The following is a 27,592-nucleotide window of genomic DNA, read 5'->3' as shown; positions in this document are numbered from 1 at the left end:
TTGGACGGCAAGTCATTTGCAATCCTAGTAATCGTAGCCGTAGTAATGACGGCAATCATAATCCCAATCGTAACCTCAATCTACCAACCAGCAAGACGCTTCGTCCCCTACAAACGCCGATCAATCCGACGGTCGAAACCCGACGCGGAACTCCGAGTCCTAGTTTGCATTCACAACCCTCGCAACGTCCCAACAATCATCAACCTCCTGGAAGCCTCTCATCCCACAGAAAAATCCCAACCATGCATCTACGTCCTCCACCTCGTGGACCTCACGGGGCGGACCTCGTCCATGCTCATCGTCCACAACACCCGTAAATCAAGCCGCCCGGCCCTGAAGAGGACACAAGCACAATCCGATCACATAATCAATGCGTTCGAGAATTTCGAACAACATGTTGGGTGTGTTTCGGTGCAGCCGTTGACGGCGATATCGCCGTACTCGACGATGCATGAGGATATATGTGGAGTGGCGGAGGATAAGAGAGTGGCGTTTGTTATAATTCCGTTTCATAAGCAACAGACTGTGGATGGGGAGATGGAGGCGACGACCCGGCTTTTCGGACTCTTAATCAGAATGTTTTGGCGAATGCGCCGTGTTCTATTGGGATTCTTGTGGATAGAGGCTTGAGTGGTACTACACGATTGTCTGCTAACCAGGTATTGTTTCGGACTATCAAAATTATAATCTTTATTATCAGTTTGTTTGGTTTTGATTTTCAAAAATTACTTTTCAAAAAAAATTATTTTTTTATTTTTTGTATTTTTTTTTTGTTTTTCAATGAATTTTTTTAATATTTTAAGTAATTTTTTTTAAAATTTTAAACACATCTAATATAAATACACTTAAAAAGTATAATATTCGTGAAAAAAATCTTTAAAAAATTTACTAAATACCAAAAAAATAAAATAAAAATTTATAAAAATTCAGTGCATTTTCCATATTTTTATATATTTATTAATTTTTGAAAATATTTTACTATTTAAATACGTCTAAGATTAATTGTTTAACATTTTAAAAATATTCACTAATTTTTTTAAAAAAAACATAAAAAATAAAAACTCAATTTCAAAAAACTGAAACAAAGCATACTGAATTTTCGTTTCCAAAACCAAGAATGATGAGGTTAAAAAAATATGAAAAATATTTGGGACGCTTAATTCATCATTTTTAAAACAAAAATGCTTGGAACCCCAAAGTTGGGGCCCCTATGACCCTCAAAATAATGTGGACCAATAATGTGTATTTGTTTTTTTGTTTTTTTTTTCTTTCTTAGACCAACCACAGGTGAGTGGAGGTTGTGTTTTTTGGGATCTGTAGCATTGTTGCTTTTAAAAGCACTTCTAATGATGTGTTTGACAAGCGTCAGATTTTTTATTTACCAAATATTCTATCATGTGGAATCTAATCTCAATGGCATATTATTAGGGGTCATTTAGAGTAATAAATTAAGCTAATGTAACAATGTTGATATATATATATATATATATATACATATTCTTAACATTAATTTTCTGAAAAAAAAGAAATTGAAAAAAATCTCACAATTTGACCATTATAACAACATAAATCTTGAATTTTTGATTTTGCAAAATTTAAACTTTAAATTTACCTGTCTCTTTCAGTTAAGGAAAATTGATGAAAAAAATAATATTTTAGTCATTAAATTCAAAGCAGGTTTACATAAAATATCTAAAATCTCCTTTTTTTTCATTGACTTTAATAATTAATTATTTTTTTCTCCATCTGTTATACTTAACAAAAATAAGATAATAATTTAGATTGAAATCAAATCAAAATAGTAAGGTTTAAATTGATAAATTAAAATTTTAGAATTTTTTTTATTACAATGGTTAAATTCTGATTTATTATTATTATTTTGTGTATTGTACGAGTAAAAATAATCTTATCGTATAATCCTGTTGACCAAGCCTGCACTCCTCCAAATGTCGTTACTTTACTCCCTGAAAACACAAACGTGAGCTAGCCGGCGGGTGTGTGCCGGATACCTCTCCGATGCCTAAGTCAGCAAAATAGACAAATAGACAAAAGTTCTGTGTATTCGAGAATCAAAATTCCGTTACCTCTCCATAGGTGATATTGTGAGCTTTTATAGATTGCGCGTGACACAATCCAAGTAGGACTCTTACTCCTCCATGTAAAGTCCTCTTAGGAATCACATTCCTGAAAGATAATGTTTATCCTTCAATACCCCCCTCACTGCTTAAACCAAGTGAGATGGTTCTACCACGGTTGGATGTCAATACGACCGAGATAACATGGCCATGCTAAAGCCGCAGACTAGACCGAGTTCCCACTAGCTCGGTTCTTCCTTTCACTGAGTATACCTCGGTTTGACATATTCCAACTGGGTTGTCTGAAACCGCACTAACCACAACGAGCTTGGACCGAGCTAACCAATAGCAAGGTTCTGAAGAAAGCTCAACATACTTCGGCGTAATATGGTATGACTGAGCTAACTGTTACCGCTCTCTTAGACCGGGCTAACTTCTAGGCCCTTTTACTCAGCCTTTCTTACTGTGGCCCTCAGAATGGCCCATTACCCAACTCGGCCTAATTTACATATAAATTACCCTCTCAATTGCCCCTTAATTCCATCTGCGTAGCATGATCGGGATTACCCGTTTCCAGCCGAGCTAACAACTTTAGTTTTCTAAACCGAGCTAAATTGTAGCCTTCATCCGAGCCAAATTCATTCCGGGCTACATTTACACCAAGCTACTAATCTGTCCGGTCAAAAACGTCTTTTCAGCCGCTGTTACTGAATCGTTTTCTATTCTCTGGACACGTGGCAAACTCTTACTGGCCCATCGTAGTTGTCACATCGCCCTCGTACCTCGCGAATTTTGAACAGTCCCGCCTTTTTTCCTTCCCTTTTTACAAAACAAACCCTTATGCTTCAAACCGCTTCATTTGCACTATTCATCTTCTCTCTTTTTCTTTGCTTGAACCTCCATTGCTGCCACTTTTGCACCTGTGAAGCTTGCATTTTCAACATCACCTTCGTGGTTTCAGACCTACATCCTTCCTTTTCCAATCTGTAAGTAACTCAATTCTTTTTTGCTTTCCGTTTGACTGGTTACATGTACTATTTGTATATACGTGTTTTCTCACAACACTTTTCAAAATAGTTTTCTCTGTAACGAGTAAGAACAACTTGAATAGTACCCATAACTACTGATTTTGTGAAAAAATTGAACTGGGACGTCTTAGATCCGAAATCATACTCCAACCGGACTAGGAAGTAGTTTGTAGTAGGTGCGAGCCTTAGCAAAACTAAACAACTGAGCTAGAACTTTATGAACACTTGATGTTTCAAGTAGGTGTAAGAACCTTTTGCTTTAATTAGCCGAGCTAGCGAATTAGATTAGGTTTGCACAATGCCGCACTAGAAAGCCACAATCACCGACCGAGCTAAAACTTGAGGCTAAACCAGCTTCCTTAGTAAAAATCGGACTAGAATGCTGCCCCAAAAGCTCCAACCACCTGTGAACTTCACATTTACTTAATCGGGGTAGAGTTCTTCGTTTAAACCGAGCTAAGAATGAATAGTAACCCACGAAGCCGGGCTAGGACTTCATTTATTTTGCCTTTGTTTCTTTTAGCACGGTCCAACAATCTGTGCTTAACACCTTTCTTTTTCACGTTGCAAACTCTGACTAGGTTGGCCAGGCACTCCCTTGCACGTCCAACCAAGATACCCATTATCTGCTTGGCGCCGAGCTAATACTCCAGGCTAATTTATACATAATTTAAATCCTTATGGGTAAATATAGGTTTTTAGTGAACTCACCAGGTGCTATGGCCGAGTTCCGAAGGGACTACCATATCCCTGATGATGTTCATCTCACTTAGCCGAACTAGATACCATACCCTGGGAAAACCCTGGCTTTGTTCCCTTTATACTTCTTTTCATTGTAGAAATCGGACTAAGATTCCCTGTACAGCCCATTCTATGCGAGTTCCTCAGACAAACCAACCTTTGCCCTACCTAACTTTCCACAAATTTATACCGCATAATAAATGGCATCACCGAGCTAAACCGCCGGGCTAGCCTTAACCTTGGTTTAGCCGAGCTTTTCCACCAATACTCCATAGGATCAAATGAAGATGGCTAGGTTTACTATTTAAGAATAAGGCGCCGGCGTGAAAAGATAATAAAAAATACCCCGGATAAGGATGTCAACGACGATGATTTTTTCTGGGTTTCTGAGAATTTTGAAGACCATGAGACCTAGATCCCAGGCGACCGAATAAACTGGGACAAAGGAGTCGCCGGTATAATTACCTCGGCTTAGTTTTATGCTTTCTTTTACCTTGGATTTCTTACGCTGAACCGCACTGACTATTGTCTTTTTTACTTCTTGCAGATTTAAACTTTCTCAAGTCCCAGTACAGCTACCCCAACTTAAACACACTTCGCGCCGCACTGCGATATCCCACTAGACGTTGGGCCAAACTACTGGATTTTGAACCGACCTACCAATATAGTAGCCGCAGGAAGACCAGAGTGACTGATTTCCTCCTTGAACCTTCGCCAGAGCCAGATCCATTCTTGCCTCAAATCAATCTCATCCCACTAACTACCGAACATGAAATGGCCAAGAAGAGAGTCATAAGAGCACTCCTCACCGAGACGAACCAGCCCGAGGTACCACAAGTCGGTCAAACCCAAGAGACCGTGGTAGCCCTGCCATTCCATCAACCTGAATCATCTCGGACTCGCAAGCGCGCTCGGTCTTCCACTACCGAGCCATACCTCGTTGATGAGGAAAAAACTGTGCTTCCCCCAACCGAGGTACCGAGCCCACAACCTGAGAGCCCAGACCGAGCTAACTCTTCTGATTGGGCACTGAGATTAACACATCAGAACCGAGCCATCAGACAAACAGATTCAGTGGTGGCAGATAAAGATCACATGCTGGCCTTCAACCTGGCTAAGAGCGTGTGTCTGCCCCCTGATATGGATCACCACACCCACCTTACCGAGCTAAAAGTTATCCGCTCGGCCACCAAATCAATGGTACTGGTGAGTACTCTTTCCTTTGTTTTCCTGTTTTGTGCAACTGTTAGCTCGGTTCTCACTCAAAATTGCTTACCATATTTATGCAGGCCATGCAAAAGAACCAGATTGCTCATAAGCGTGTACTAGAGCTACGCAAAACAACAAGGCCAGCCTTGGTAGAGGCTGACAAGAAGACGGCCGAGCTAAACGAGGCCAAACAACAAATGGCCAAGCTACAATTTGAGGTCGCCTGCCTCACTGGCCTAGTTGACTTTGCCGAAGTGGACAAACAAAAAGCTCTAACCGAGCTGAAGGATCGCTATCTGCGTGAGCTTGCCACAGTTGAGCAAAACAAGAAGGCCGAAATAACTGAACTTGAGAAGAAGATTGGCGATGCGGAAGACCGTGGCTACAAAGAAGGTGAGGCAACCTACATCTTGCAGTGCGAAGCTGCCAAGGATCTATTTTTCAAGTACGGGTGGAAAGCGACGGTGGAACAGCTCGGTCACGGTCCAGAGACTGAGGTTTTCCTGAACCCTCCATCGTATTTCATACCGAGCTGTATGGCGGAGTATGCAGCCGCCATTCAACAAAAATTCCTTGAATCTGAGGATGATGATGAAGAGACCGTGCCTAATAATGCCCCGGTCATCAATGATCCTGATATCCAGTCAGCTCGGGCAAAACCACTGGTGGAAGACCTGACAACTGAGCTACCAACTGAAACCGGGCTCCGAGTTGAACTGGATACTGATCTTGACAACCTGTTTGCTTGACTTTGTATTTTTTTCTTTTTTTACTTTTGGAAAGAAAATTGTAACCGGGCTGAAATCCCACCCTTATGTAGCTCTTGATTTGCATTCTCAGTGAAATCGTCTCTTGTTTTCTTCAACTGTCTGTTCGGTTTACTTCTATGATATAATCTGAATGAAGTAAATTCTTTGGCCGAGATATTTTATCCCGGTCGTAACTTTGAAATCTAGCTAGCCATACCTGCCAACCTCTTCAGCCTAGATCCTTATCTCGACTGAAGAACAATAAGTGTTGGTTTTTCCAGCCAACCTCTTCAACTTAGATCTTTATCTCGGTTGAAGAACAATAAGTGTTGGTTTTTCCAGCCAACCTCTTCAACTTAGATCCTTATCTCGGTTGAAGAATGATAAGTGTTGGCTTTTCCAGCCAACCTCTTCAGCCTAGATCCTTATCTCAGCTGAAGAGAGCTCAAAGTTAGTTTTTCCTGCCAATCCTGAGTGAAGTGTTTGGTTATACCTGCCCAACGTCCTACAGCCTAAATCCTTATCCTGGGCTTAGGAGGGGTGTTGGTTATTCCAGCCAACTTCTAAGTTGGTTATTCCTGTCAACCTAGAGTGAAATGTTTGGTTATTCTTGCCAAACGTCCTGCAGCCTGGATCTTTATCCTGGGCTTAGAAAGGGTGTTAGTTTTTCTAGCCAATTTCTAAGTTGGTTATTCCTGCTAACCTAGAGTGAAGTGTTTCGTTATTTCAACCAAATGTCCTGCAGCCTGGATCTTTATCCTGGGCTTAGGAGGGGTGTTGGTTTTTCCAACCAACTTATTTAGCACTGATCCTAATCTTAGCTGAAGAGAGTGCAAAATTGGTTATTCCGGCCAACTATGCTTTTAGTGCGCCTAACTCACTAAAACAATCTTTTGCAGAAGGAAACAACTATACTAAAAAGAAACTACTTGTTTTATTGAAGAAAAAAAAAATTACAAATACTTGAAAGAAAAGCTAAAATAAAATAGTGTGAGATTGGCAGTGTTCCATTGCCTGGGAATGGCTTTGCTGTCTTCATCTTCTAAGTGGTATGCCCATTTTCCTGCTAATCCAACCACCTTGTAAGGTCCTTCCCAATTAGGCCCTAACTTGCCATCTCCGGGTACCAAGGTGTTGCCCATCACTTTGCGCAGTACCCAATCTCCGATTTTGAATTGTCTTGGATGTACTGTTTTGTTATACTTTCTGGACAACTCTTGTTGGTATGAGGTGATGTGAACCAGCGCTTTTTCTCTTCTTTCTTCTGTAAGATCGAGCTCCAACGCTATGGCTTCTCCATTTAAGTCTGGGTCAAAATTTTCACTTCTGATGGTGGGGAGGCAAATTTCCAGTGGGATTACTACTTCCATGCCGTAGGCTAAGGAGAATGGTGTTTCTTTAGTTGATCGTCGAGGTGTGGTACGGTAAGCCCATAAAACATGAGGAAGCTCCTCAGCCCACTTTCCTTTTGCTTTCTCTAACCTTTTTCTTCAATCCATCCAAGACAACTTTGTTTGATTCTTCTGCCTAGCCATTTGCTTGGGGGTATGCCGGTGTAGAGTTGTAAAATTCTATCTTGTACTCCTCACAAAAGCCTCTAAAACTTTTGCCGTTGAACTGAGTGCCGTTGTCTGATATTAGCGCATTGGGTATGCCAAACCGAGTGATTATATTTTGCCAGACGAACTTCTTCACATCTTTCTCCTTTATTGATGCTAGTGCTTCTGCTTCCACCCACTTTGTGAAGTAGTCTGGTGCTGCAAGGAAGAACTTTCTATTACCGGGTGCTGCTGGGAGTGGTCCTACTATGTCCAAGCCCCACATTGCGAAGGGCCACGGGCTAGTTAATGGTAGAAGCTCTTTGGCTGGCTGATGTATTTGGTGTGCAAACTTCTGACATTTCTCGCACTTCTTCACATACTTCTCCTAATCTTCTTGCATATAAGGCCACCAATATCCCTGTGAAATTGCCTTGTAAACCAATGATCTTCCTCCATGGTGGCTTCCGCATACGCCTTCGTGAATCTCGAACAGGAATGCTTCGACCTTACTGGGATGGACACACTTCTGGTAAGGTCCTGTGAAAGATTTCTTGTACAAGGCCATTGATGGGGAGAGCCAAAATCGCTGTGACTTTGCTCTTATCTTGTTGGCCTCCTTCTTCTCTTCGGGTAAAATGCAGTCTTTTAGGAACACTATGATGGGATCTATCCATGAAGGGCCTAGTTCGGCGCAATATACTTCTTCTACTTCGGGTTCTTCAATGCTTGGTTTGGGTAGGAAGTCGATCAGTAGTGGATGTGGGATGGATGTATCTGCCATTGAAGCAAAGCCTGCTAGTTCGTCTGCTCTGTTGTTTTCTTCTCTGCTAATCTGCTCGATCCGCACTACTTCGAACTTCACGATCTATTTTCTGACTAACTCTTGGTACTTAGCCATCCTTTCATCCTTTGCTTCATAGTCACTTGAAATTTAGTTTACCACCAGCTGTGAGTCACTGTAAACCATTAGCTCGGTGGCCTTCATATAGAGTGCTAATTTTAGTTCTACTAGCAGCGCTTCATACTCCGCTTCGTTGTTTGATGCTGGGAAGCCAAGGTTGACTGCAAATTCCACTACTAGGCCATCTGGTGAGATGAGGACTATGCCGAGTCCTGCTCCATGCCTGTTGGATGCTCCATCCACAAAGAACTTCCATATCTCTCCAACGAATAGCTTCTAGCAGGTAGAGGGATCGGATGATGCCTTGGGGTCCTGAGTGTTGCTGGTGTTTTCTTCAAAGTCCACACTTACTGTTTGCTCCTCGCTATCTAATTGTACCAAGTCTTTATTTGTTGATGGGTTTTTGCTTGGTGCAGCATGGTTTGCTTCTCCCTCCGTTTGTTCACTCTGGTCTGTCCTGGGATGTATTAGGGGTTGCGCTATTCCGGCGCCACTTTCCATTCCTATTTCGGTTGTACCCGTTAAGTCAACTGGGCAGACGTGATGACTTCCTGGTGTGAATTCTACGACAAAGTCTGTCAAAGCTTGGGCTTTTATCACTGTTCTCGGTTGAAACTTGATATCAAACTGTCCCAATTCTACTGCCCACTTCAAGATTTGCCTAGAAAAGTTCGTCTTCTCAAACAAAGTTTTTAATGGAAAAGCTGTGAGGACAATTATGGTGTGGGCGTGAAAGTAGTGCGACAACTTCCTTGAAGCCATTATCAAGGCTAAGGCTAGTTTTTCCAATGGTAAGTACTTGGTCTCTGCGCCCAGCAATGTCTTGCTGACATAAAAGATGGGCTGATGTTAGATTCCTTTCGCTCAGACCAACACTACGCTAATTGCGTGCTGCGAAATTGTCAGGTACAAAAATAGTTCTTCTCCAGGTATTGGGGTCACTAGCAATGGTGAAGAAGACATGTATTCCTTCAAACTTTCTATGGCGCAGTCACATTCTTCATCCCACTCAAACATGGCCTTTAATGCTTGAAAAAATGGTCGACATCTGTCTAACAACCGACTTATGAACCGGTTTAGCGCGGTTGCCATATCGGTGAGATGCTGTACTTTTTTTACTGAGTTGGGCCCCTCTAGATCCTGAATTGCTTTGATCTGAGAAAAGTCTGCCTCTATACCTCGGTTGGTCACCAGGAAGCCTAGGAATTTGCCTAATCCTACACTGAACGCATACTTAGATGCATTACGGCGCAACTTGTGCATCTTTAGGATCTGAAACATTTCACCTGGGTCCCTGAGATGGTCTTTTTCATCCTTGCTCTTGACCACCATGTCATCTATATAAGCTTCCATTGTTCTGCCTAACAATGGCTCAAACATCTTGGTGACCATCCGTTGGAATGTTGCCCCTGTGTTCTTTAGGCCAAAGGGCATGACCTTGTAGCCATACAGTCCTCTTGGCGTTGTAAAAGATGTGACCTCCTAGTCTGGTTCATACATAGCGATCTGATGATAACCTCTGTACGCATCAAGAAAGCTAAGTCAATTGTGTCATGTCGTTAGGTCTACTAGTTGGTCTATCCGTGGTAGGGGAAAGCTGTCTTTTGAGCACGCCTTGTTGACTGTTTTATAGTTCACGTAGACACGCCATTTTCCATTCTTTTTTGGCACTACTACCGTATTGGATATCTATTTGGGATAGTGCACTTCTCTGATAGCTCCTGCCTCTAGAAGGTTTCCCACCTCTTCCGCCACTTTCTCGGCGTGGTGGAGTGCCGATCTGCGAGTGCACTGTATGATTGGTCTTGTAGTTGGGTGGACATTCAATTGGTGACAGATGAAGTTTGGGTCAATGCCAAGCATGTCATACGGCGTCCAGGCAAACACTTCGATGTTAGAGGTCAAGAATTCCTTGACCTCTATTCTCTCAGTGCTGGACATAGATAAGCCAAGCAAAAAGAACTTTTCCGGGTCCTTTTCATCTATTCTTACCTGTACCAAGTCTTCCACTGCCTTCTGTTCAGCGGCTTTGCCAACATTCGCAAACAATTCATTGCTCTCAGGTTCTTCCACCATTTGAACAAACCCTTTGGCAGCTCGGCTGCCATTTACTGTGACGAAGCACTGCTTGGACATAATTTGGTCTCCAAAGACCTCTTTAATTACTCCGGCTTCGTTGGGGAACCGCACTACTTGATGGTAGGTTGACGCTACCGATCGCATGGCATGCAGCCATGTCCTTCCTAAGATTATGTTGTAAGTGGAAGGGACTTTCAATACCCAGAATTCCACTTGTTTCGTCATGCTTCCTGCTCTGACTGGGAGGATTATCTTGCCAACTAGCCACTGTGGCATTAAGTTGAATCCGATCAGGGGAGATACGGCAGGTGCCAAGTCTTTGTCCTCCAGTTTTAACTATTTGAAGGTTTCGTAATACATTATCTCACATGAGCTCCATTGGTCAATCAAAATTCGCTTGACGTCGTAATCCTTGATGCGGAGAGTTACGACCAGTGTGTCATTGTGAGGGCAATATATCCTTGCCAAGTCTCTGTCTGAAAAAGACATGACGTTCGTGGCCTCTATTTTTCCTTTTTTAATGGTAGGCTGCGCACTTAATACCTCCCTTAAGTGCTCAACCTTCTTGATTATTCCCCTGAGCTCACATACTCGTTCAGGTTCGAATACCCCGTGTATTACGTTTATCACGCCTTGAGGTGGGGCGTCGATCGGCGTTCCATCTGGATGCTCGTGGTATTGGGGGATTGGTTGTGTCCCTCTTTCTATGTATTGGTCCAAGTGCCCAGCTACCACTAACTCCTCCAGGTGCTGTCTCAACGGCGTGTAATTTTCAATGCGGTGCCTTTTTTCCTTATGGAAGGTGCACCGGGATCTTTTGTCATAGTCCTTTTGTGCCTCTCCCAATTAAGCTGGCCATCTGACAAAAGGTTCATTGCGTATCTCACTGAGAATCCGATAGATCAGTTTTTGAACACCGTGGTAATGGCAGTGCGGACTCTCAATCACCTTTTATCATGGTCCTCTCCGTTGTCCCGCTTGTCTCACCCGTTTCTATTTGGACGTTCTACCGCATTGACTTTTGCCGTAGTTTTTTTATCTGGTATTGCGGTTGTACCGGACTTTGTTTTAGTACGGGCGCCATCCTCTTCCACCCGAATGTGCTGGTGTACCCTCTCCATTAAGGCTTCCATTGTGAGGGGTGGCGTCATGGTGATTGAGTCTCTCAACCTGTTTCTGACTGGAAGACCTTTTTTGTACTGTGCGATGGCGAGATTTGTGGGGCAATCTCCTATCTGGTTGATGGTCTCCCAATAACGACTGTTGTAGGATCTCAACGTCTCCTTGTCGCCCATGTCAATGGAGAGTAGCTGATCGATCTCTACTGGCGTCTTGGTATTCGTTCTGAACCTTGTCACGAACGCCTCCGATAATTGTGCCCAGGAGGCTATGTTGCCTTCTGGTAGCCTTTCAAACCAAGTTAAACCTGGGTAACCAAGGCTGGATGGGAATAGGATGCACATCAAAGCCTCGTTCCGCCGGTATACTACTATGACCTGGAAAAAGTGACTTAGGTGCATGTAAGGGTCTGTCTTCTCCTCGTACGTCGTAAATTTAGGCTGGATAAAGCCTGAAGGTAATGGTGCGTTCTCAATCGTCGGAACGAACGGCGAGCTATGCAGCCTTGCCAATACTTTGTCTGTTGGTTCGTAAGCAAGGTGCAATATTGGCATTCCTACCTCGACGCTTCCATGCGTCCGAGGAGCCAACCACTGAAGGGCTGAAACTCTGTGCGGGTTGCGTGCCCTGGCATCCTCCTTCCGTCGTGCCCTTTCTTCAAGCACAGTCCGTAAGTCGGACGATCTAGTCAACTCTGTTTGCCTGGATGATGTCTGGTGCATATGCGAGGGCCGATAGGTGCTTCCTTCAGTGTAAGACCTCAACGACGGGGGCTGTTACCCCGTCTCCCTCTTTCATCCCTCCGGGGGTTCTGTCGCTGGGGCTTTAAATCTGCCATTGGAGGGATGGAAGGCAAACCTTCGCGCCTCCCACCTCCCTCTAGGGTTTGTCCGTCAATGGCGGACTGCGGCAAATCTTCATCGCACGCCATTGCGTCTAATCTAGCGAGGAAAACTTTGATCAAGAGGTTTTGTTCTTTCTGTGATTCCCACAGACGACACCAATTGTACGAGCAAGAAACAATATTTTCGTATAATCCTGTTGACCAAGCCTACGCTTCTCCAAACGTCGGTGCTTTACTCCCTAAAAACACAAACGTGAGCTAGCCGGCGGGTGTGTGCCGAATACCTCTCTGATGCCTAAGTCAGCAAAATAGACAAATAGACAAAAACTCTGTGTATTCGAGAATCAAAGTTGTGTTACCTCTCCATAGGTGATGTTGTGAGTTTTTATAGATTCCGCGTGGCACAATCCAAGTAAGACTCTTACTCCTCCATGTAAAGTCCTCCTAGGAATCACATTCCTAAAAGATAATGCTTCTCCTTCAACACCTCCCTCATTGCTTAAACCAAGTGAGATGGTTCTACCACGATTGGATGTCAATACGACCGAGATAACATGGCCATGCTAAAGTTGCAGACTAGACCGAGCTCCTACTAGCTCGGTTCTTCCTTTCACTGAGTGTACCTTGGTTTGACATATTCCAACTGGGTTGTCTGAAACCGCACTAACCACAACGAGCTTGGACCGAGCTAACCAATAGCAAGGTTCTTAAGAAAACTCAACATACTTCGGCACAATATGGTATGACCGAGCTAACTGTTACCGCTCTCTTGGACCAGGCTAACTTCTAGGCCCTTTTACTCAGTCCTTCTTACTGTAGCCCTCAGAATGGCCCATTACCCAGCTCGGACTAATTTACATATAAATTACCCTCTCATGTATGTAATTTTTTCAGCAAAAAAAATCATATAAACATGATTTTTTCTGAGAAGAGAAGGGGTTATTCTTGGGGCTCACCACTGGTCGCACTTAAATAATCTGTTTTTTTTTTTTTTAAAGCTTTGTGGGTAGAATATCTATGAAGAAAAGTTAGATTGATTTTATATTCATAGATACACGATTTTATTGTATTTGTCAATTTGACAAAAATTTAAGGAATTGATCATTTTAGATTGAAAATCAACCTCTGAATTATTTCAAAAAAAAAAAATGAATGATTTATTTTATCTTGATTTTAATCTAATTTCTACAGTTTTAAAAAAATTAAAGGTAAACTTCAAACAATTACAATTAAAATTACAAATTGTCATAACAGGCAAACAAGAGATACTACAAGTATAATTTACCTTTAAAATTAAATAAATAAATAAAATGTTGTCATTTATTTAATATTATAAAATCAGACTTAATTATTTAAAACTCAATAAGATTTTAATTCATATTTATTTTACACATAAATTGCACATTATACAAATTCAATCACATAATCGGATAAATTTAAAATAAATAAGGCAGGTGCATAGAAGTATTTTTTCAATTATTCTAAATTTGTAGGTAGCACACCACATCGTACACTACAACAAAATGCACATTTGGCGACTAAAAAAAATTTTGTCGCCAAAAGTTGTGGAATTGCCGACTAAAAATTTTTTTAGTCGGCAAAAGTACAATATTTAGCTACTAATTTTTTTTAGTCGAGGTATATTGATTATTGGCGACTAAAAAAAATTTAGTCGCTAAAAATACTAGAATTGACGACAATAAAAATATTTTAGTCGTCGTACATCGAGTTTTGGCTACTAAAACAATTTAGTCGCCGAATAGAAAGTAAAAAAATTATTTTTTATCTTTGGCGACCAAACGTTTGGTCGCCAAAAACATATGTTCAGCAACAAAAAAATATTTTAGTCGCCGTATATTGAGTTTTGGTGACTAAACATTTAGTTGCCGAATGAAAAGTAAAATTTTTTTTTTATCTTTGGTAACCTATCTTCAGCGACTAAAATTTAGTCAGCAAATGTGTTCAAAATTTTAGTGGGAAATATTTCATATTGGCGCCTAGATTTTTGCCCAAATCTATTAGTCTTCACAAGGTTCTTTCTCTCTCTTGCTCTCCCCCCCCCTCTCTCTCTCTCTCTCACACACACACACACACACACACACATAATCAATCACCACCGCTCCTCATCTTAGCATCGCACACGACCACACTGTCCGTCAATCTTCCACCGTTGAACATCGCCACCGCAGCTCACCATTGCCTCACCTCCCATCGACGTTCAAGTTATTCTCTGTCCTTTTCCGACTGAAGTTTTTGACTGATTTCGATACATGTAGATATAGTTATGTATATATATATTCGTTCAATTTTCTGTAGATTTCTTCGACATTGTGCTTGCTTTCTTTATCGATTGAAGTTTTTGACTGATTTCGACTCATATAGTTATGTATTTGGAGGCAATAGTCAGATGAAATACAGCCTTTTTCACTTCGATTTTGGGATATATTTTGAAGTTCTGTTAAATGTCAATCAGGCTCTGCCTTGTCTATTTTCTTGGCCTAATGTGCTTTGCCCTTATCTATTTTCGAAGCACATTTTTAGAAAATTGACTTGCTTTTATTTTATTATTTTCATTTTTCGTTTATCTATTTATTCTTTAGACTTCAGAAATCTCAAAAAACAGAGCTATGTTGTTTCTAATAACAGCTTTTGCTGTTCTTCCAACGATCTCATTCAAGTAAGTAGTTCTTCATATTCTTTTTGGCAAAAATTTACATGCTCATCTTCTTAACTGTTTCTGTGTGATGATCAGATTGACCTTGCTTTACATGGTGTTTTGTTCTTGTGTAGTGTGTACAATGTTTGTAAGGGTGTTCAGGCAAGGAAAAGAAGCATGCTAGTAGGCTTTGGCAATGGTAAACCTGTTACTACTGAATGCTTCATCTGTGTTTTATTTTTATTTATTTTTCAAGTTGCTCAATGGATGTTGTCACTGTTTCTTGTCAGCTTTACCCATTTTTTGTGCTCTTGGTTGGAGTTGTGGTGTGGTATGTGACTGTCTTGGCTGTTTGTTTTTCACATGCTTAGCTTGAGGATCTTATTTGACCATATTTCTTTCATTCTGCTTCTTATGTCTTGTGTAGGGATTATTTGTCTCCATATGATATAACTGGAAACTATCCGCATTTGGTTATAGTGGGAACTGGACTCGCATTTGGGTTTCTTGTTGTGAGATATTTGTCTTAATCCAATCCTTGAAGCTTGATATCTTTTGTCAATTTTAAACATTTTGATCTCTATTGCCCTATATCTAATTCATGGAGATTATAGTTGATTCACACAAGGGAAAGTTACATGAGTGGTGAGATATCTGTCTTAATCCAATCCTTCAAGCTTGATGTCTTTTGTCAATTTTATACACTTTGATCTCTATTGCTCTATATCTAATTCATAGAGATTATACTTGATTCACGCAAGGGAAGGTTACATGAGTGGTGAGATATCTGTCTTAATCCAATCCTTCAAGCTTGATGTCTTTTGTCAATTTTAAACATTTTGATCTCTATTGCTCTATATCTAATTCGTGGAAATTATAGTTGATTCACACAAGGGAAGGTTACATGAGTAGTCAATCAACATTTTTATTCACACAAAAGTGGATTTCTTTTGATTCTAACCTCTATTTTTATACTTGGCATCCTGAGCTTTTTGCTATTCATACGAAATCTTAGATGTTTGTTTAAAGGTGAAGGAAATGAAGTACAATAAAATTAAATTGAACAAATACAATTGGGTTGGTTCTATTATTTGGGACACTTTTTGCAGAAAGTAAACCCTAGAATTTGTAACTGAAGTGCATTGCACCACAATATTTGGAACACTTTTTGCATCTGTTAATAATGTTTGCTAGTGTGCCTCTGTCTACTTATTTTTCATTGTCTTCCTGCTACTTTGGACATCCAAATGGATGAAGTTTAAATTTCTGTGCAAAAGATACCACATATAAGCATTTAAAAAAACCAAAGAAAAAAATACTTCAATGATTACTAAAACTTTTGTTAGCAATTATATTTTCTTCTAACCTTGTCCTGTTGTTTGTTTATTGTATTTGATTTGCTACGCTTCATGTTTTCCCAATGTGCCCTTGTGCAGAAAACTAATGATTTATTTGAAAATATTAATTATATTCGAGTTTTATATGTTTATTTTTTTTTATAATTTTAAATATGCCAATATTCAGTTAATACTAATGATTAATTTTATTTTTACAGATGATTTTTGACGTAGATGGTTTGGAGGACTAAATGTATATGCAAAAGTTGTCATCCTTGTACCATATCCCACACTTGCAGTGGATTTTACTTATTGGTGATTGGTACAAAACTAGCCATAAGGTGAGGAAATTTATATTTTAATGTGTATATCTGAATTTTTTTGAAAATAATGGCATTGGCAGTGTGCATTTGTTAAATAATTAGGAATACATTATTTTAGATAATGTTTGTGTTCTAAAACCAATTCAACAATTTTTTTTAAAGATAATGAAAATATTAGCCCAGAAGTATGTCTCCTTTTCTAATACTAGTGAGTCAATTTATACAAGCTAATGGTGCATGTTTTGGTAAATTTGTCTGATAGATGCCAGATCATTCGCATAAGCTTTTGGATCTCATTGTAGGCTATATAATATATGATGGTTTGATCTTGCAAGATTAAATTTTTGTGGGTTGTTGGTTGAGGCCAATTTTGTTTCTTGAGAATGTAAAGGATGAAATTCTAATTAAATGACAATGGAATGGGAATTTGGGAAATTGCTTTATGCTATATAACTTGCAATGACTTCTTCTGATGTAGAACCATAGGGTATGGAATTAAATCTTGTATTATATCTGTTATAGTGTCTGGTTTATATGCTAGCTTGTAATTTAGATTTGGAATATAATCAATCGCATAAAGCTCTGGATCTCTTTATGGATTATAATATAATGTGATTTATCTTATCAGTTTAATATTTTATGAAATGTTGCGGGAAGTTCCTTTTGTTTCTTAAAGTTTGAAAGTATTAAAATGATGATATTAAGAAATTGGCATGGCATGGCATGAGAATCAGGGAATTTTTTTTAGTCGCCAAGGGTGCATTTTGTTGTAGTGTCCTCTTCCTCCTTGTTCTTGCCCTTTTCCCGTGACCTTAACCACTGACGGAGCCCCTGTGTTCGGAGGAGAGATGATCTCGCTGACGGCGAATGATGCAAGATAGGTGAAGGATTAGATCGAGGCCAACGGACTTCATATGCACGACAATGTCCTTCGTAAGGGCATTAACCCTCACAGCTCTAAGATCTTATTCAATCAGTAACCTCTCTCTCTCTCTTTCAATTTGTCTATGTATGTATTGGATTTTTGGAAATCTACACTTGTCAAGCTCTTCATTGAAAAGAAATGGTGAATTTAGGTTTTGGATTTTTAGAGATATGTTATATTATGGCCTATAGATTTTAGGTTTTGGATTCTAATTTGGTCTACATTCTAATTTCGATGTTTTGGACTTCTATTTGTGTTTCTTAATCAAACATTGAATCTAATTGCATTAACTTCTCTAGTTTTTTTTTTTATTTATTTAAATTTTACGTACATACTAGTGAATATTTGTGAATGTATGGCTGTTCTGGTTTAAGATTGACAAGTTATGGACTTTTAAAGTATCTCCATCACCCACGGAAGCTCGATCGGCGGCTCCTTCATCACCCACAGAGTGCACGGGTGTGTGTGTGTGCTGGGAGCTCAAGAGGTGATGTAGATCCCTTTGACTCAAGAGATTATCATCAATTAAGAACTTTAGATAAGGATTACATGCATGATTCTTGTAGATTAATTATCTAATAATTAAAATCAAGAAATGATTAGGCTAAATTTCATGTAATTGGAAAGAAATTAGATTTAATTTGCATGTCATATAGGTAAATTAGAAAGAGGATGAATAAATTGAATTAGGTTTAAAATTAATGAAAAGTTGTTTGGGAGAAAGATTTGGGAAACTTTGTTTATGACATTACCTAGTGTTGCTTTTGTGATTGTTTATCTCTCTCTTTCTCGGAAAAAATGTGTGCTCAAACAATGTGCACATGCAATCACGTATTGTAGGTTTCTATTTGAATGCATGTCTGTGTCAATTATGTTATTAAGCTGAAAATTTTGTTCCCAACTTCTTATTGATCAATGTTAGGAAGAGATAAGCTCTGTGGTAGACAACCAGGTAATGACTAGTTTTGGAAAGGTGTTCAATTAGAATTTTCTTCAAGTAACTTGTAATGCTAGTGCTATTTTTGAGGATCGCCTTTATGTTTTTGCGGATGCTGCAGTGTTGTTCAGTGTTTGCTTTTTTATTTTATTTTATTATTATTAAATATATACTTTCTTTCTCACTTTTTTTTATTTATATATATATATATATATATTTGGGGGGATGCTTGTATAGTTTCGGATTGTTCTCTTCATTAGGAGTCCTTGATTTTGTCTTGGAGAGGGTGGTATTATGGTTAGGTTAAGCCGCTCTAAGTACTCGTGGCAACTCTCTTGAGGTCTCTTTCTATTATTGATGTTTTGTTAAAGTGCTTGTATTGTAATCCTTTTCACCCATCAATAATAGTTCTTTTTGCTGATAAAAAAAATGTTTGCCTATCATTTAGAGTATTTCAAGATGAGCCATTGTTTCTGTGTGTGATCTAAAGCAGGATTTTTGGCGCAGAGTTGGTTTCATAGTTGTGAAGAACTCTTACTAGGTATGTATCGAATAGTTGCTCTTATGTACAAAAATTTATTGAGAACTAGGGTTATGTGTTTCTGTAGACGCATGTTGCTTGTTAAGAAAAGTGCTAAAACGTCAGGTAGTGTATATGTACATTGTAGAGCATGCTCTTTTTTTTTTTTAAATCTTCATGGGGCTTCCTCACCTGTTTGATTTTTGATCTTTTTCATGTTATATGAGGTCCCATAGGGAATGCATGTTGGGGTTTACCATAACTTTTAACATTGTTGGTGCAGAGCCTTTGTTCCAAAATTTGTCCATTTGTTTCAAAAACAGTCAAAGTTGTATTTATAAGTGTTTTGAGATAGGACGATAGAAGAATTGGAGACAAGATCCTATAATGATATTGCCTGTGAATGTAGTGCCAACATTATTAAATATGGGCACATTCTTTATTTTTTGGTTCGATTTGCTTTACTGATTTTTATTGAATTTCATTATAATATCATTTATGAATAAAAAAAATAGGTTCAACAAGATTTAGAATTCTAGGCATACATATAGTCATAACTTAAAGAAGGGCACATGACGGAATAACTGGTTTTACATTGGATAGAAGTATCGTTTGGAAATTCACATTGGTGTAGTTCTTATGATACAATTCTATCAGTAGGTCTGCCAAATCGGGTGCTATAAATGTTGTTTGCATTCTGGAAATTTGAAGTTGGTTGTGTGTCTGTTCAATAACAATGACTAAATGGTCCTTCTAGTTTACACATGATCTTTTTTTCATTCAAAATTTTAACAGAAGCATCTCACTGTATTCTCATTTACAAGAACTCAAGCTTTGCAACTAAGAGAATCTCCAGTGAGATGCTATAATTGTTGCTGTTGTTAAATTATAACAACTCCCCTAAAAAAATCCTTCTCTAGTGGGTTTCCAGAAGGACTGCCAAACTGAAACTAGGAAGTCAGAAAATGTCACGACCCAAACCCGCCCCTATAGGTTTAGCGTTGTAACTGGTCAGTAATCCGTGATTACCGAAGGCCTGTTTAACAATGATAACAATATTTCACTATAAAAGGGCTGGCGGGAGCCAAGCAATAATAATATACATCGTCCAATGAGCTGTGACGACCTGAATGGAAATAAATTTTTACACACATAGCCATATTCATAACCATTTATAACAAAAATACATATACAAGATAGCATGTAAGCTAGGGACATAATCCTATCATCAAAAACTGTATAACCAAAAATCTTAGACATTATTTACACTTAGCAAAAGGGTGGATTTGAATCACCCAAAAAGCCTTGACTCGTGCAAGTTCGGAACCTCGTTATGAGGCACAATGGCTAGCTTGACAAAATGTGAGTTCGGGTTGGTGCCTCTAGCTTTGATCCAGTGTCTAGCCACCTACATATATATATATATATATATAGTAAACTATGAGCTATAGCCCAGTGAATAACAAATGTGTAAAGAGTTTAAAAATGATGTCCTTCAATTTTTGAAACAATTGATTAGCATTAATACATTTTCAATCAATATCATTTGTCGATCTATCATTCGATTCAATCATTTCAATCAATCGATAATTATATAAGTCATACGTGGTACATCCAATAGCAACGATACACTTGGTCTTAAAAGACCGAACAATCAATTGAGGGCCATTATATAATAATAATAGTTCCAAGATTTGGAACTGACAGAGATAACAATAGTGATATCAATAACAATAACAATAACAATACGCTATAGATGCCACAAATACAATTTAAAAGAGGATCATCATTCAATCGATACAAAATAACCATTTAGAAACAATATCATTTATCATTCGGAAAATAAGTACAATTTGAACATATCTTTACAACATTGTTACTCACAGTGGGCTCCTTGATACGCGAACGATAAGGCACTAAGCTATGGTGTCCAACCTAACAAACAAATTCAAGCACAACAGTTCAATTATATCCATGCCGGATTCAATCACTTCTATTTTTATTCGCTTCGTTATTATTTAGTCAATTTCTATTCATTATTCATTTATTCGGTTCTAACTTTCATTCTCTCACACATGAGATGCAATGCACATGAAATACACTTTAAAACCATGTAAACAGAGGCCCGGAAAGTAGAAAAGAGAAGCGAAAAGCAAACCGGGACTGCCCTGTTAGCCGCAAGTGCGGTTGCCTTGGTCGCTCGTGCGGTGGCTTGGCCGCACGTGCGGTGGACTTGGCCACATCAGTGGCGGTCAAGCAGTGTGCACCCTTGGGCTAATGAAGGTGGGCCGCTCGTGCGGGGGCCCAATCCGCTCGAAATGGTGAAATGGTGTTCAAAAATCTGCCAAGTTTTGGGGTTTATGTTTCTTAAAACCACTTCCATTTCCATACAATTCAAGCCTTAGAACCTTACATAAACATGATAAATAAACAATCTTTACTTCATTTGAAATCAAAAGACATTCGTTTCAAACTCAAAACCCCTGCAATGAAGTCAAACTTTTGAATTTGCCATTTATGTGCATTAAACTTACAAGTTGAGCTCTCATCCTCAATTCTCATGAAATTTCCCCTCCCCCCCCCCCTCTCCCATTTGAAGAACCATACATGAATTTAAATGTGTGAATACAATCTTCATGAAAATCATGCCTTGCACGTATCTATATGAATTTAATTTGTGGAGTTCTTCTTTAGCAAAACATGCATGACTCAAACTCTTCATATTATGAACAAACCTTCTACTTGGACTTCAATTCATCCTAAATTAAGCTTTAATCATTAAAGATGATGGATAACAAGCCTCTATATCAAGAAATTAGAAAGAAAAATGCTTACCTTACTTGTTGATTTCTAAAAATCTAAGGCAATTCCTATCTTCCTCTTAAGTTCTTCCTCTACCTCTTTCTTCTCTTCCTATTTCTTCCTACAGCAGTTTGTTGATATCTCAAGTCTCTCTCTCTCTCTTCTCTTTCTACGTGTAAGTCTATCCAAGTGCAAGAAGGCCAACACTACACTTCTCTCATTTGTTCAATTGGTAAGTGTAATGCATTAAACTTAAATTAATTAGATTAAATAGCTTAAAATCAATTTGACTCAAATTAACTTAATCTCATCATCTTATAATCTTAATTACACTAAATTAAATTATGCCAAGGTGAATTACGCCCTAATTCCCACCCAATTTTCTTAATTTTAGTTTATTAAAATTAGCGAATCAGACAGGTTAAATTCATTCCTTTACGTATTTGTTCACAATAACACTACAATACCAATCAATGCAAACATATACCATATGACACATAATTCACATAACACATAATTACATAATTAACAATAAGCATATAATTAACTTAATTAATTTGCTTAATTAAGGAGGTGGGTGTCACAGAAAAACACCTAGCAATTGAAATTGATGGCTAGGATTCACTTGAGGTTTGGTGATACAACAAAAACTTTAAACACACGCCATAGATTTATTTTAAAGACAGTGGATGATAAGGACCTTGATCAATTCATGAGTGTGAAAATAGGACAATTTTGGTGAAGGTTCAAGTTTGAACCTAAGTCATCATGCTTTTCATTTTGGGGGAATTTCATTTAATGCAAATTAAAAAATATCTATTTACATATTAATGTTAAACGCTATAACATTAAAAGATAATTTTACATACTTTCTCATGTATCTGAAATTATTTTTTAAACTTATTTCCCCTTTTATTTTGTGCTTTGATGATATTTGCATGAGTTAGAACTGGTATTGAATATAATTTATGATGGAATTTAGGTTTACTTATTTATGAATGGCTATTGTGGCAGCAACAAGATGAATCGTTTTTTTGGTAAACTAATTATTTAGACTCTTGGAGGTTGTGAAATTATAATGCCTTCATTGTTCAAGATTTGTGAAAATGCAAACTGCCAAAAGTAACAAAATTTGATGAAAACTGCTGAAGGATTTTGATTTTGAAACAATTAGAATCATATTTTATACTGGTGAGAAAAGAAAATTTTGGAAACACTGCATGTAATTGTCAAACTAGAGTTTACTAGGCAGCCATGAGGTTCAATTTGGAGGTTGTATAAATTTTTAACAAAACAAAAACATTAAAATGATCTTGATGGGATTATATGCAAAGTATAATATATCTAAATTATTAATTTTATAATTTTTATAATTTGAAACGTTAATTATATTGAATAAGTACTAATGGTTAATTTTTTTTTTCTTTTCTTACAGATTGCTTTTGCGTGGGCTATTGTGGATGTGTACGAAGAGCATTTGTTCTATATATGGAAGACATTTATTTTGAAACAATCCTCTATTTTGGAAATCCAGTGTTTTTATATGTAATATTTAATTAAGATGGATTACACTTGGTTTGTATGGATTTATATGATATTTGAAATATCATGTTACAAGTTAAAGTTTTTGAATAATTGACAATGAAATAGATATTATTGATAATGGATTTAGATTATAATTGATATATATATTATTCTGTATATGTACAGGTTACAGGTTGCATTGATAATGAAATGTATATAATTTATAAATGAATGAAAAATACGCAATTTGTGCATTTTAAAAAAATTAATAAATAGAGCTTGAGCTTTTGGCAACTAAACATTTAGTAGCAAAAAAAAAAAAAGAACTTATTGGCGACTAAATAGTTAGTAGCCAAAAAAAAAAAAAAGTTTTTGGCGACTAAAAAATTAGTAGCCAAAAAAGAGTGTCACATTTTTATTGGTAGCCAAAAAAGAATGTCACATTTTTAGCGACTAAAAAATTGGTAGCTAAAAAACTTAAGACGGAAAATATTTTCTCTTTGGCAACTAAATATTCTCTTTTGGACAACTAAATTTTTAGTCGCCAATTTGTGACTTTCGGTGACCAAAAAAAAATTAGTCACCAATACTTTTCCCGACAATCATCTAGCGACAAACCTGGGGACTAAAAAATTTAATCGGCAAAAATCTTCGGCGCCTAAAAAATGACTTTTAGCGACTTTAATCTCCAAAAGTATAATTTGTTGTAGTGGTAATTCTCTTCTTCGGCGGACCAGATGAAAGAGAAGCACTATCATACGCATGGAGGATGTCCGACCACCCCACAATCAACCTAACCGTAATGCGCTTCATCCCGGCGACGACGCAATTGAATCAACCATCAAAACCAAACACACTGAATTTTCGTTTCTAAAACTAAGAATGATGAAGTAAAAAAAATGTGAAAAATATTTGGAACACTTAGGCGCCGTTTGGTAACACTTACGTTTTCAGTTTTCTGTTTATATTTATAAAATTTTAAAAATTCAAATAAAAACTTGTTTGGTAAAATTTTTGATTTATAAATCAGTGGTCTCAGTTTATAAATTTGGCCAAAAAATGAAAACACAAAAAATGTGTTTCCATTTTGAGTTTTCTGTTTTTTTTTTTACCACCCAACATTAGCCACCATCCGCCACCATTTTCCACCACCACCCACCACCCACCTACCACCACCACCAACCACCAACCACCAACCACCTGTCATCCACCCGCCACCACCCACCACCCGCCACTACTATCCACCGCCCGTCACCACCACCCGCCACCTACTTGCCACCACCACTTACCACCCACCTGCCACTACCATCCACCACCACCAGCCACCTGCCACCCACCCGCCACCACCACCCCCCACCACCACCACCACCACCACCACCATCACTCACCTGCCACCACCACCCACTAGCTACCACCGATCACCAGCCATCGTCACCTACCCACCCACCATTACCACCACCTGCCGCCGCCACCCACCACCACCACCACCACCACCACCACCACCATCACCCACCACCCACTACCACCACCACCACCATCACCCACCCGCCACTCACTGCCACCACCACCCACTACCCACCACCACTACTACCACCCACTAGCTACCACCGACCACCAGCCATCGTCACCCACCCACCCACCACCACCACCACCTGCCGCCACCACTCGCCACTACCACCCACTCGCTACCACCCACCACCCACCACCGTCACCCACTCACCCACCGTCACTACCCACGACCCACCCACCACCACCCGCCATCCGCCAGCCACCTGCCACCACCACCCACTCGTTACCACCCGCCACCATCACCCATCACCACCACCCGCCACCTACCCACCACCACCACCCGCCATCCGCCACCCACCTGCCACCACCACCACCCACCACTCGTCACCACCACCACCACCACCATCCACTTGCTGCCACCCACCACCCGTCACCGTCACCCACCCACCCACCACCACCACCACCCACCTACCACCACCAGCTACCCACCACCCACCGTCACCACTTTCCACCACCGTCTTTCGCCGCCACTTGCCATTTCTTACTCTTTTTTATATTTTAAAATTTTTTTAAACATTTTGTCAATTACCAAACGCGTTTGTAGTTTATGTTTTTCTAAAAATAAACAAAAACCAGTTTATAAAATTTTTGTAAATATAAACTGAAAACGTAAACGTTACCAAACACACCTAATTTATCATTTTTAAAAACATTTTTAATGATTTGTTTGACAAGTGTCAAATTTTTTAATTACCAAATATTCTATCATATTAGGGGTCATTTAGAAGTAATAAATTAAGTTGATGTAGTATTGTTGAAATATATATATATATATATATATATAATTATCCTTAAAATTAATTTTCTGAAAAAAAAGAAATTAAAAAAAATCTCACAATTTGACCATAATAATAAAATAAATTTTAATTTTGTCAATTTAAAATTTTAATTTACCTATCTATTTCAGTTAAGGGAAATTGACTCAAAAAAAATAATATTTTAATCATTAAATTCAATATAAGTTTACATAAAATCTCCTTTCTTTCGTTAAACTCAATAATTTAAATATTTTTTTCTCTGTCGGTTACTTAACGAAAATATGATAATTATTTAGATTGAAATCAAACCAAAATGGTAGGGTTTAAATTCATAAATTAAAATTTTAGAAATTTTTTTTATTACAATGGTTAAATTCTGAATTATTTTTTTTTCTTTTGGTGTGTAATTTTTTCTACAAAAAAATCATATAAACATAAATTAAAACAAAAATAGAAAATTTAGTTTGTAAGTATGAGAAGAGACGGGGTTATTCTTGGGGCCACCACTGGTCTTACTCAAATAATCTGAATATTTTGTTGTAAAGCTTTGGGTGGAATATGTTTATGATGAAAAATTAGATTGATTTGATATTTATAAGTACACGATTTTATTGTATTTTGTAATTTGACAAAAATTAAAGGAATTGAACATTTAAAATTGGACATCAACCTCCCAATTATTTCAAAAAAAAAAAATGATTAATTTATTTTATCTCTTGATTTTAATCTAATTTAAAAAAATTAAAGGTAAAATTCAAATAATTACAATTAAAATTACCAAATTGTCATAATAGGCAAACCAGAGATACTAAAGTATAATTTACCTTTAAAATTAAATAAATAAACAAAATGTTGTCATTTATTTGGTAATATAGCACTTTTGAATTTGAGTAATATTATAACAAAAATAGTAGAGGTCCTAAAAATTCTACCAAAAGTTTTACCAAATGTCTCACATGAGTATACATGGGACCCACATTGTGTGAGACATTTGGTAAAATTTGTAGTAGAATATTTGGGATCTCTAGCTTTACTCATATTATAAATTTAGATTTAATTATTTAAAACTTAATCAGATTTTAATTCATATTTATCGTAGTTCTCTTCTTCGGCGGACCAGACGACAGAGAAGCACTATCGTACGGATGGAGGATGTCCGACCACCCCGCAATCAACCTAACCGTAATGCGCTTCATCCCCGGCGACGACGCAATCGAATCAACCATCGAACCCAACCGCGAACCCAACCGCGAACCCAACGACCCTCGAATCCTCACAGTCGTCACAGACAACGACCGAGAAAAACAACTCGACGAAGACTACGTGAACGAGTTCCGAGCCCGAACAGCCAACGACGAATCTATAATCTACGCCGAACGTGTCGTAAACAACGGCGAAGAGACCGTGGCGGCGATAAGATCGGTGGACACAATAAATGACCTCTTCATAGTCGGTAGAGGTCAGGGCATGATATCGCCGCTCACGGCGGGGTTGACGGACTGGAGTGAGTGCCCGGAGCTGGGAGCGATCGGGGATTTGTTGGCGTCGTCGGATTTTGCGGCGGCAGTGTCGGTGTTGGTGGTGCAACAGTATGTTGGAATGGGGCATATGGATGGGGTTGGAACTCCGGATAGTCCCAGCCATGAGAATGAGAATTATGGTAATTTTAGTGTACAGATGAACCGGCGGCAGCAGCAGCCGCCCCGCGGGCCGGTTTCGTTTAATTCGTAAAAATATTATTTTGAATGATGTACAGTTATATATTTAACAGTATCGATTCTTATATCAGTTAATATTGAAAATTTTTAAATTTTGATAGTATCAATTATTTGTCATAGACCAAAATTTGCATGTCATTTGTGTTTGATATTTTTAGGCTTTGTTGGCTATTTCAGTTGAGAGTAAAAAAGATATAAAAAATAAAATAGACTAAATAAGTCATTAAAATAAAATGA

General features: G+C 38.5%; 1 pseudogene across 1 annotated transcript; it reads left to right on the top strand.

The window, feature by feature from the left end:
- Positions 1 to 27,462, top strand: LOC145802820 (cation/H(+) antiporter 15 pseudogene; annotated as a pseudogene). Its single transcript, XR_014344636.1, has 3 exons — positions 1 to 664; positions 3,694 to 3,707; positions 26,737 to 27,462. The product of XR_014344636.1 is annotated as a cation/H(+) antiporter 15 pseudogene (transcript).
- Positions 27,463 to 27,592: the final 130 nt, after the last annotated feature.

Source organism: Camellia sinensis, chromosome 11 (genome assembly GCF_055761805.1).
Source record: "Camellia sinensis isolate YWXY chromosome 11, ASM5576180v1, whole genome shotgun sequence".
Taxonomy (NCBI): Eukaryota; Viridiplantae; Streptophyta; class Magnoliopsida; order Ericales; family Theaceae; genus Camellia; species Camellia sinensis.
This window is presented reverse-complemented; position numbering and strand designations above follow the sequence as displayed.